General features: G+C 35.2%; 1 protein-coding gene across 1 annotated transcript in view; it reads right to left on the bottom strand.

The window, feature by feature from the left end:
* The window catches only part of LOC123684900 (protein Wnt-7b), a 117,746-nt gene that overhangs the window by 23,635 nt on the left and 81,115 nt on the right, over nucleotides 1-12,996 (bottom strand). The gene's annotated exons all lie outside the window — the stretch shown is intronic.

Genomic DNA, 12,996 nt, shown 5'->3' with positions numbered 1-12,996 from the left:
TTGTGTATATTTTCAAATCCACAATCTTACTATATCGTTATGAATGTATTTTATATTGAATGAAATATATTTAATTGAGTGATTCCCGATTGAATATGCAAATTTGAATATTTGGAACTGATATTTTTCCTAATTGTCGAATTTATAATAAGCACAATATTTATTATTTTATGTATCTACCTGATGAAATCCAAGGTTTGCAATTTTTGCTCTCCTAGTGTTATCGGTTGTTTCACGTCGTTTGACACGCTTAAAGTTTATTTTCTGCATTTCTGATGTATCAAGGTTAACTTTGGTTAATTGTTTTCAAACATTATAAGCTGAAAGTTGAATTGAACTACAAAAATAAAAGATATGAGAAGTTATTTTGACTTCTAACAAAATCTATTTTGTCCGTATACTAAGGACAAAATTATACTAGTAATGGACATAATGACATACATAATATTTAAATGCAAAGTTCGCAAATAAACGTTTTGGTTCTTTTCGAAACAGTATGTATGAGCCCAGTGAAAACATTGAATGCAACTTAGCCACTTTTCACCAGGTTTGGAACGAAAAAAGCGTCACTGCAATTAATGCAGAGGCAGTCATCGTCATCCTCATTTTTTTTCTTAATTTCAAACAGTTTATTGTCGCATTCTTCGTGGGCATAGACTTTTTTATTTTTCAACGCTGTTGATTTCTTTACCACCGGGTTTTTTATCATTGAATAATATTTTAGTAACATCTTGTTTCTTCTTTTTGGGTGGATTTTGCGTAGCAGATTTAGCATTGATTTTGTCAAAACTAGGCCTTGTCCCCGAGGAAGCGGTGAAAAAGTTTCATAAAAAACGATAATTATCCTTTAGAAGTTCCTAGTCTATTGTAGTCATCAGGAATCGATAGGCACATACCAGAAATTTCACGTTCTATAATGTAGAGTGCATGCAAACTATGTGTACCTATATGTACTAAGTATCATGAAAATGAGCTTATTAGTTTCACGTAAAAATAAATCTTTAAAATTCTATATTATTTTCAGATATAAATTTTTTTCACATGTATCGGACAAGAGGACATACTAAGTCGTTTTGTCCATCAGGATAGTATGTCATTTTGTCCGATACACACTTTTTATAATATTGAAGCATAATTTCAAAACAAAACCAATATTCATCTCAAAACTTGAACATATTATTACATCATAACCGTAATAACAAGAATACATTCAATATATAACGAATATTGTCATGACACTCTCCAGAAGCAATTTAGAAACCAAGTGAACAAAAAAAATGCAACCGATCAAAACATATTTGTGACTATTACACCAGTGAAACAGACAGTAGGATGTCAATTTCTTCTCAGGATTGTCAACATAACAGGCGGTACCTGAATCACTGTAAAAGCCCGAGCTATACGGCGCCAATTTTGAAAAAATCTAAAAGTTCATTTTGTCCGCATATGTCGTTTTGTCCGCATTTCCTCAGTTTCATTTCCGCGCGCTTCATGACAAATTTTATAGTTCATGTAAGGGACAAAATTTGCTTACTGGAAATGACATATGCTCCCTCTATCTATGTTTATTACTTCTATGGAATAAACATGCTGTACCAGTGCTGTAGTACTAGTGCGATAGAAGACACAGTAACAAAGCTTACAAAGAACACAACCGATACTTCTAACTCGTAAAACCTCTAAGCTTCTGAGAGTTTTGACAAATGGAAATCTGGATAGTTAACATTGAACAATCTCACAATTCATATGTGCAAACTTCCAATTATTTCTAACTTTTATGTACGTCAAAAAAAATGGGATTTTCTTCATCAGGATAAGAGGTAGATCAAGCAGAAACCTACTGATGAAGACTCTTTAGCTAAATCTTTTCAGTCATGGAGAGTGACCTCCATATAAGACTACAAATTTTGTAAAGCTGATACTCGTAGAATAAACTTCGAACTGATCCTTGTTTTGTGGCAATTTTAAATTATTTCAAAATTAAACATGTTCAATGGGAACTTAACAAGTCATACACATATTAAGTGAAAAAATTAACACGTTTCTACATATTCAATTACTCAATAGGTTGATTCTTTCTGCATCAATCCTCATAGCCATTATTCCATCAAGTCGTTGACGAGTTACCTTCAATTCAACATCTGATTTGACAAAACTGACCCAAGAGCCATAATACAAATTAATCTTCGTAGTCAATTACTATTATTCGATGATGAGGAGCAAGTCAGTGGCATATATTCAGCGCTTAATTACAAACTGACTCTTCATAATAAACTGTGGATAAGGATCTCTAACGTCCACTAATGAGATGTATTTCCTGTGCAGTAAGAGATCAATCATGTTTTCAGACTGAAAAATCCTGAATGGAACAGCATTCCAATGGAAGTTTTTATATTCAGTGATCTATGACTATCTGCGATCACGATCGGAGCAAATTCAGCTGGGAGTTAGGACAGGTACAATTACTGAATGACAGATCGAAGATAATGATTATACAGAGGTACTCCAGTAACGAAGGGTATGGATGAAAAATGTTGCACTAGTACCTTCATAAAACATAAGTGCGGTATACAGGTTGTTTGCAAGGTGAACTATGAACAGATTTGTTTTCATCAACCATTTATATTCGAACAAATTAAATAAATATGAACTTTAACCTTGATTGAGAAAACTTTATACTCACATCGTCAACAGTCTTGGCCCCTTAGGTTTCACAAGAAATAAACAATCTATGTTCTGGTGATGAGATGAATATTTTCCTCTATTCTAACTGCAATATATTTTCACGACATTTTTGGTCTTATGCAGGATTTTTCAATGGAAGTAAGTATAGCGTAAACCTACATGTGACCATAGTAGAAGGTCCTTATACTATGATGTGACAGTATACGATTGATTCAATTTCTTCTTTTGATATCTCATGCCCTCAGTGTTCTTAGGTAAACATGTAAAGGGTGTTTTTTTTAGAGCTATAGAACTTTAAATTGCAATAAAACAACGATGGATTATTCGATTGACATGAATTTTATTTATCCGCAAGATAATCTTGTGGCATTACATTTTGAATATGATTTCTGGCATATGACCGCCACGGCTGGCTCGGATGTAGTCCAATCTGGACGTCCAATTTTCGATGATTTTTTAAAACATTTGTGGACATATATCGGCAATAACACGGCGAATGTTGTCTTCCAAATGGTCAAGGGTTTGTGGCTTATCCGCATAGACCAATGACTTTACATAGCCCGACAAAAAGTAGTCTAGCGGTGTTAAATCACAAGATCTTGGAGGCCAATTCACAGGTCCAAAACGTGAAATTAGGCGGTCACCAAAAGTGTCTTTCAATAAATCGATTGTGGCACGAGCTGTGTAACATGTTGCGCCGTCTTGTTGGAACCACAGCTCCTGGACATCATGGTTGTTCAATTCAGGAATGAAAAAGTTAGTAATCATGGCTCTATACCGATCACCATTGACTGTAACGTTCTGGCCATCATCGTTTTTGCAGTACGGACCAATGATTCCACCAGCCTATAAAGCGCACCAAACAGTCAGTTTTTCTGGATGTAACGGTGTTTCGACATACACTTGAGGATTAGCTTCACTCCAAATGCAGCAGTTTTGTTTGTTGACGTAGCCATTAAACCAGAAGTACGCTTCATCGCTAAACAAAATAAAATGGACGTAGTGCGCGATACGTATTCCGCACAGAACCATTATTTTCGAAATGAAATTACACTATTTGCAAGCATTGTTCAGGCGTGAGTCTATTCATGATGAATTGCCAAACCAAACTGAGAATAAATCACTTGACAGCTGTTAAATCGGTCGCCATCTTGAACAGAAATGCCAACTTAAAGTTATATACCTCGATAAAAAACACCTGTTAGAAGTTCAAAGGAGTTAAATCATGAGAGTTTGATGACCAATTTTCAAATTAGATGAATCTCGAAATAAATTAAAAATATTTGTATAAAGTGTCACCTCCAGATACTTTCGGTGAGCATCGAATTTGAGACACCCTGTACACCATTCTTCGAAGACATCGAAAATCATAAAAACTGAATAATTCAACTTCTAAATCGGTCCACTGCATCCTTTCAGAAAAATCAGATATCGTAGAAAGCGGCGTCTAAAGAATTATATACTTCACGTATCCAGTGGGCCTTGGAAGCCTAGTCTAGATCATATCGATTCCCACGAAATCCCCGATGACGTATCGTTGACATCCGTCAGTCTATCCAAAAGTTCTCAACTAGGGCAATTAATTCGTATATGACCATATAAGAAGTGGCGTTTGCGTGGGTACATCTCTGCTTTTCTGACGAGAGAACGATGGATTGCAACACTGCGCACGTCCCATGGGCTAATTAGACCAGATTTATGGCCGATGAGCCGATATGCCGTATTGGTAAACAATGGAAGCCAGCCAGTCGGTAGAAGAAGAAAAAACTGGCATAGAGTCTGCGGAGTCTGTGTGCGCGGAATACAGATGAGGAAGTATTATATTCTTTGGTCCGTGATCTGTGAACGGGGGCAGCCATCAATTAGAGGATGGAATTTCGTCGAGACAATGGGTCACAGAGAAGGAATTTACGCTAATGAAATGGATTCCACAGATTGCTCTGGATGACCGGCTGGGGTGATTCAACCGTGAGAGACCGCGTTGTCTCGTGATTCTCACGTGTTTCGAATTCGTATTTTGAGATGTTCATTTCATGAGATGATAATGCCCAGATTTCATATCTCTGATACCCAGTGTATGCAGTGGCGGATCGCTGTTGAGGCGTAGGAAGATGCGCGCTTGGGCCCCGAAGAATAGGGGAGCACCAACAATCTATACAGTTCTCTAAAACAGAAGGAAACAATGCCTCTAATGATTTATTACGCTAATAAAGGAGAAAGTTCGAGAGCTCAACGACCAATTACAAATAATAATGAGACCGCCCAAATGTAAACTGCGATGGTTTTGGTTCAGGTGGAAAAACCGACAAGATATGGATTCCATTTGATTTTGCCATCTTTGTCTAATGCCTCTGGATTCCAGTAGTTACGCCATTTTTGATAGAAGGGTTGTTGTAAAAAAACAATTAAAGACTAATTGGAGGTCAAAATCTATTATATCTGGTTGTTGATCGTATACACACTGTACTGGATAGCTGCCGAAAAGAATCTGTTAAAATCTGAAAATTTCAGGTGTAAATATATCTCTAGGGTGGGTAGGTTCATTGAGATACAAAATTCTTTTCATGTTTCCTCATAAATTGCAAACTTTCGATATCTCAGAATCAGTCAGATTTCGCTGAAAGGACCAGGCAGCACTTAATGTAAAAATTGTCACCGGTAAATTTTTCTGAATTTTTTGTATTTGGTAGAATATGACTGCCTGAACAAGAAAGTCTATAGGTCCAACTCAACCATATAACTACTCAGTTTTCGAGATACAGGGTGTCAAAGTTGAAAAATGGCATTTCTTTAAAGTAACGTTTCTTGTAGGGAAACATCTTGAATGAAACAATTTTGCGCGCCCAATATTGCTCATTTATGGCTGGTTTTTGATAAAAAGTATTTCAAGATACTGATGGGGGCTGAGTCAAACATTATTCAAAATGAAATTCTTTTATTTCATAATTCACCCTGTAATTAAAAAAATCGTCCGTGGAATTTGTCAATTGTCATTACTTTTAGTTCAAATATACTATTATAATGTCAAATAGTGTTTACCTTTCTATGAACTGTTTTTGAGGTACATAGGGTAATATATTAAGAGGGGCGACCGTTATTAGTGATTCGTCAAGACAAGTAGCTTGACATTTTAACCAACTACTTGATTTGAAAATCAAGATCGTGAAAAATTACATACTTGAGCTTGTCTTAATTTCAGATATTTTTTGCTTGACTTAATATCAAGCTACTTGATATTACTCGAGCTTGATATGCATTACTGCAATCTCTTGGGCGCTTAGACTAAATAAGGGGATTCCTCGAGCGCCGAGAAACTGAAGCATTCGCCAGTGTGACTTTATTAGTAGTTTTCTCACATTTCTATGAAATCTATTGGTTGATTTTGGTAGTTTCATGAATATTTTTCCAAACTTGGCCAAAGTGGCCAAGGCTTTTTCATGAACGCCAGCATCTTAAGATCCTGTTACACAAAACCGCAGTAGGTTAGGCGACAAATCTATAAGATGCCTCATGTGTCTTAGATCCCGGATAGAAAATTATGAAACCAAACAAAGCCTGTAGATTTCTCGATATTAAGAAACCTTATTTTTTTATTATTTTTTATATTGTTATGATTTGTAGTGATTTCATTTTCGTTTATATTTCGAGAAAGTTGATATTATCGGTTCTTTCATACAAGTTTAATAAATAAAAGTGTGTTTTGCAAGGTTCCTTATCATTTAATAATTTTTTTATTGATGTGATACTACACAATAAAACTGCTAAAAATCAAGTAACTTGATATGACTCATGATAAATGAATACTTGACATAACTTCATAATTAAATCATAGATATCTTGATACGTTCCCGAGTTACAGGGGAATGATGTTTCACTCAGCCCTAACAATAATTTTTTTCAAAAACCAGTCTGAAATAATAAAATTTTGCGACTATACACTGTGTCCGTAAAGTATGGAACAAATTCATGTTTTGCTAAATAGACCATTTTCAAGAAATAATCCTAAAACACGTCGATTTTTGATTTTAATTTACCGTATTTCAAAATAATAATCAGGGTGAATTTCTTACGAGTAATGACATCACCGTCATTTTTTTTAAATGGAACACCCATTTTTATCTCAATTTTCCGATTACTCTAGCTGAGCTGATTCCAAAAATGTATCACATGTTGATTCCAATTGGTGCAGGGTGGACAAAAAACACAATAGTTTTGTGTGTGCTCATAAAGAAACGCGTAACATTCTTTATTAGTTGAATTAATAGTATTATCGAAAATATTTATTGTCTAGCGGCAATTTGTTTGAATGTAACAAGTTTGTTACATTTTTAGATTAATAAAAATGAGATGTTTCCAAACATGTTTGGTACATGTGGTCTAGCAGACAGAATATGAAAGAAATTATTTCTTATCAATTTAAAAAACATATTCGTCTAGTTTGTGTTCAATGGCATGTTTTAATTATTGCTTAGATTTTATTGCTTTATTTTTGTCCACCCTGTACCAATAGGAATCAACATGTGATACATTTTTGGAATCAGTTCAGCTAGAGTAATCGGAAAATTGAGACCAAATGGGGGTGTTCCCTTCCAGAAAATGACGGTGACGTCATTACTCGGATGTAATTTAAAATAATAATCTAATATACAGATATTAGATTATTATTTTAAAATACGATAAATTAAAATAAAAAACCGACATGTTTCAGGATTATTTCTTAAAATGGTCTGTTTAGCTAAAAATGAATTTGTTCCATACTTTACGGACACAGTGTATATCAAATCATTCTATATTTTCATAACAAGTCACATACCAGGAAGTTTTAATTCCGTTTATATTCCGAAGAATGAATAAAGTAGGTATATTGGAGCAAAAATCAATATGCGAAATTTGTGCGTTAAAGCACTAGACTTTAGATCAGTGTTCTTTCCATTTTTATATCGAACGATTAAATTGAACACTAACCGACTCACCTATATTTTCACCGAACTTTCGATACACATCGATGAAACAAAACCGTATGCCATCGATCGAACAAGAGAGATCATTACGTGGGCAAAAATCGTACAATCGTACATGGCAAACCGATTTATCTGATTACGAAAAAACCAGCCAATTAATAAGAAAGAAGACTGTTGATTTATCTAGAGGCAAGACATAAATAATGGTAGCCGAGGAGGATAATTTCACCCACATCGCTATTAATAAAACGCAATAAAAACTGTAATTAATTAATACTATAGATTTATTTACGAGCTTGAAGCGTCTTCTTTTGTGCATCCGTTATTTATCGTTTCACTTAGAGGTGAAAAAAGAACAGCAACAACTAGAAACATGAAGAGATTTTAATGTCGGTTCTCACATGATTAATTCCTTCTATTTGAAAGGAGATATCTTCATCAATAACTTTAATTTTTGTTTTAAATCGACTTGTATGAGTTATAATAAAAGATGTACGTACATTCAATACCAGAAATTGATCCTTCAATAAGGACGTTTTAAAAAAATAGTCGAAATTATTTTCGTCGCTAAAGTTGATATAATTGTCCTTTCCAATCAGCAGGAATTCAGAATTCATCTGTCTTATAGTTTGTTCACAGTATTCCAATTTATCAAGTGTATTATGCGATTTTTATAATGGTTGAAATACGTTTAGAGTATTCGAAGGAAATTTAAGATTTAAGAATCAAATGTAGGTACAGGGTGCGGCAGAGCCGACTGACGAGTTTCAAAAGGCTATTAAAAAGAAATGGTAAAAGTTAGAGAAAGAAGGTTTTATTCATTTCAAGCAGTACGAAATATGGTTTTTTCCAATTCAGGCTGTAGGGAGGTTTCCAACATTAACACACAACGCTGGGAAGTTACTGTGATGGTGACATTTTCCTCCCCGAACACTACGAATTGAGACACAGCACACCAAACTGTGACTTTACGTGAATGGAGTGGTCTTTCATGGAGTTGAAGAGGATTACATGCAGCCTAGATTCGGAAATTTTGTTTATTCACTGTTCCAGAAAAGTGAAAATGTGCCTCATTTGTAGTGAAAAAAGTTACTCTTGACGAGATGCGCTGAATCATTTCCTCACTACGATTTTTGCGGTTCACGTAATCAGCAGCACTCAACTCTTGAACAAGCATGATTTTATACGGGTGGAATGATAAATCCTCATGCAGAATCCCCCTCAAAGATCTGTCTGACATTCCCAAAGCTATTGCATGCCTCCGCACAGAGCATCATGGTGAAGGCTCAACTGCTACTCGAACAGCCTGCATATTTTCCGTTTTTCTTACTATTCTCGGTCCATATCCTCGCCCTCGTTGTCATGTTGAAGAGCCTAACGCTTGATTGTATTTGCAGAAGGGACTGAAACGTTGATAAAATTCCGAAATGGCGCTGAAATGTACGCTTGGTCGCGATCACAGAACGGTTTTTTTCGTAAAACGTGCGAACGTCAATCCTCGGTGCACTTCGGTCCAAATCATGGTGCTGATTAAAAACTTCTGACTCTAAGGAACACAAAGACCCCTTCCGCGCTTATCTTCCCCCTCCACATCCCGAGCAATGACCTGTCAAATTTCGTCAATCGGCTCTGCCGCACCCTGCATGTTCTTTAACTTAGTCTTCTTGTCGAGTGTAATAATTCAGTCAACAGCACCGTTTTGTTTGTAATGAAAAATTTTTTTCGATATACTCGAGAAATTGTAACCCCAGATCAGAAGAATATCATACGACGTCGCATTCGACAATTAACAAAAAAATTCATTCCCAAATCGTTGGATTAGGTAGATCTGCCGGCAAGGTAAATCTAGAGCTAGGTGAAACCTCAGCGCGTATCTATTGGTATTAATAAATCAATCAAGAAATTAAATGAAGAAGTGGAAATCATGTATTTATACATTGAATAAATCCACCCAAAATCGGTTTTGACATGTCATTAGATTAATCAGCTTGAAGCTTTCTTCTATTGGAATCAGGGAAAAATGAAAACTTAGGTATCATCATTCAAAGATATATTCGTGGACAAAATCGTGAGCAAAGTTTTTTTTCAATTAGTTTGGATTCATTTCCAATCCACACTTTCAATGTCAATAAATATTTGAACCAAATTATAATCCTTTAATAGGTTCTGAAGAAAGATTCACTTTCTCATATTCACTGTTTTAATAATTTATCATTTTTTGATTTAAAAATTAATTGATAGAGGTAATCATTCGGTTCTGGAATTTCTATAATTACAAATCTGTTTTCTATTATGACTTCGAAAAAAGTTTCATTCCATTCAAAAATTTATCCAGGAAAATATTTCTGAAGTATATATTATTTGTGAAACATACCCGTTCTTCTGTTATGACCTTGAATAAACGAGAAAAGAGAACGTCAAATATAATCTTCCCACGCTTCTTCTCAAATGACAATCCTGGGCAAAATTGTAGGAGCCAGTAATAAATTGTATGCAAGAAACGTGTCTTCGAAAGATAAGATTTTAACTACTTAATGAAGTTGTTATGCTGCTAATTATTTTAAACGTATCCCGATGTCTGTTGCAATCACAACCTAAAGGAATACCAATTCAAGAAGAAAGATAAGATGAGATGAAAATCAAGAACGCTCAAGTTGGCATTTTTATATACATTCGTCTCATGCAGGATGTATACTATAATTCCAAGAAGATGTCAGGTGATTTGAATTATCAATGAATATAAATGAATAAACTCAAAACTCACGAGGAAATAATTTTCTCCAAATACCTCCTACAAAAAAAGTTCAGAGAAATATTACAAATCTTCGAGATCGATAAGTTAATCATTACAAGAACAATCTTTCAAGTCAGAAAAAATGTTTCGGATTTTTTTATTTCTTATTTCAATTCTTTTATTTGTTTTTATATTTTCAATTTTTTAACAGCCTAAAATTTTCACAGTGCAGGTGCGGTTTGACATGAGCGAAATTTACAGTTTTTATCAAATCAGTGTGTCAAAAAGTACCAATCAATTGTTGGTGCCTACGTTTTAACCTCAATCCTTTTACAAAGGAAATTCGTGTATGACAACCTTTAGATTTGCCGATCATAGAATAATCTAATTGCCCATTTGTACCATTTCTCGTCGCAGAAGTCAAGAGGCCGGCTAATGATGATGGTAACGATGACATTCACGTCCGTAATCTTTATCAAGATGTCGAGTGAAGGAGTTGACATCCATCTGCACCACGAAGATTTGCAACTGGTCTGATAAATCGTACATAACGTGGAACCTGTTCATTAGGCAAAATTATATCAAATCTGTAATTGGCCATGATGTGGAATTATTGCAGATCTATGATTCGATACGGGTATGATTTATTATCATTTTAGATAAACAAGTTAATCCGCCTGTGCGTAGATAATAAGTATTTGATACTGAAATAGAGGTCGAATGTAAGATGCTGAGGAATTCGAGGCATTTCGTACTAGTGCCAATAAATAATGACGCAATTTATGTATGGGATTATATTTTGTTGACATCTCGATGAGCAAGAAATTAGAACTTTTTCCGACGCAATCTAAAAGGTAGAACTTAAGGTTTTGTTTTTAGTACTTTACATAGAGTACCTACAAATCATTAGCTGTGAATTTTTGCTGTGCATCACTTTATCCAACCCTTCTCATAGGCAAATCCTTGCATCAGGTTATTGGACGCAAATCTCTGTACTACTTGGGAGCAGGGCATGTACTACCAAAATATAGAATTAAGATTAAATTAAGGAGATTTCGTTTCACTGCGACCTATTGGTCTATTGTGTCCCCCATCAGAGCTATTCTCCCCTTAACGTGATTTACAGCTCGCCTTCCAGCTCCAGAGTTCTAATGAACTCTAGTATCTGGGATCGGTTCAAGTAGGCTAATTCCTCACTTCTACAAGTTTCGTGTCCAAATAGTCTAAGATCCCGATATAAAACGACCTTCACCGAGATGCTTATTTGATAAAACGTATTTTATATTTAATTTAACATGTCAATAAATATATCACATATGGGTTCCCTTACAAATTTTAGTCCAGAGTAGGTTTAATTAATAATTAAAAAAAAATTTTTTTTCGAACATTCAACGGTTTGCTTATTAGATAAATTCTATACCAATCGAAAGTATGAAGCCCATAGAATGTGCAAACGTTAGGTTGCCTATTTTTTTCCGGTCACAACTCTCGGGTTGCCCGGTATAAACAGGTCAATCTATACTAGGATTTTGCAACGGTCTGACTATTTAATCAAAATCAATAAAATTAAAGATTATTTCAATATGAACACGGTGGTATAGGGTTGCCTGCGAAAAATCAGTCCAGACTGATTTTTCGCACCTGTTTGTGCACCTTTTCTAGATCTTCATTCCCTCTAATTCCCTAGTAGCCGGGAACCCAGATTAAAAAGACCTTGTTATTCTTGCCTAATTCATTGAGATTTCTTCGACACTCCAATACCATCTTAGAATAGATGATATGTGAGCTCAGTGCATTTCTGATAGTTTCTTGCAAGGTTAGTTACTACACATTCTTCTATTGCAAGTATCTCTGCCTGAAAGACATTTAGACACCGGCCTAGCGATATTGAGCATTTGATAACAGTCCCAAATACTCCAGCGCCAGTCTTGGTCTTGGTTTTGGAACCATCTGTGTACCATTTAATGGTATTCTTTTTAAGAAGAGTATTATCATAGTTACAGTCGGCCGAATGACCAGCTACACAGAACGCCAACTGTTATCTTGATGAAACAATTCTGAAAGCTCTAGATACAACCACGTAATACATATTAGATCAATTGAAAAGTCCACGGTCTGATGCACAGATGTCGAAGCTAGTATTAAATTCATATGATTTTTAGTTAGTACCAACCTTCCAACGACACGTGTCAAAATTTGACAGCAGTCCGACCATTAGTTTGTGAGATATTGCGTTCTGATTGTAGGTACTTTTGTTATTTGAAAAAATAAAAAAAAAAAAGAATTTCGTGTGCTGATAAAGTATTTCTTTTTGAAGGGAAAAAATACAGTTGAAGCAAAATCTTGGCTTGATGAATAGATTCCTGGATCTGCACCAGGAAAATCAACTATCATTGATTGGTATACTCAGTTTGAAACTAGTGAAATGAGCACCGAAGACGGCGAACGCAGTGGAAGCCCAGAAGAGGCTGTCACCGACGAAGAAATCGCAAAAAGCCAGAAAATAATTTTGATTAACCGCAAAGTGGTGTTGATCGAGATAGCAGACATTGTGAAAGCTGTGTGCAAAATGTGTGCCGCGCGAGCTCACAATCGATCAAAAGCAACAACGTGTTA

This window comes from Harmonia axyridis, chromosome 1, assembly GCF_914767665.1.
Source record: "Harmonia axyridis chromosome 1, icHarAxyr1.1, whole genome shotgun sequence".
In the NCBI taxonomy this organism is placed as follows: domain Eukaryota; kingdom Metazoa; phylum Arthropoda; class Insecta; order Coleoptera; family Coccinellidae; genus Harmonia; species Harmonia axyridis.
The sequence above is the reverse complement of the archived record's forward strand: the minus strand, read 5'-3'. Positions and strand labels throughout refer to the sequence as shown.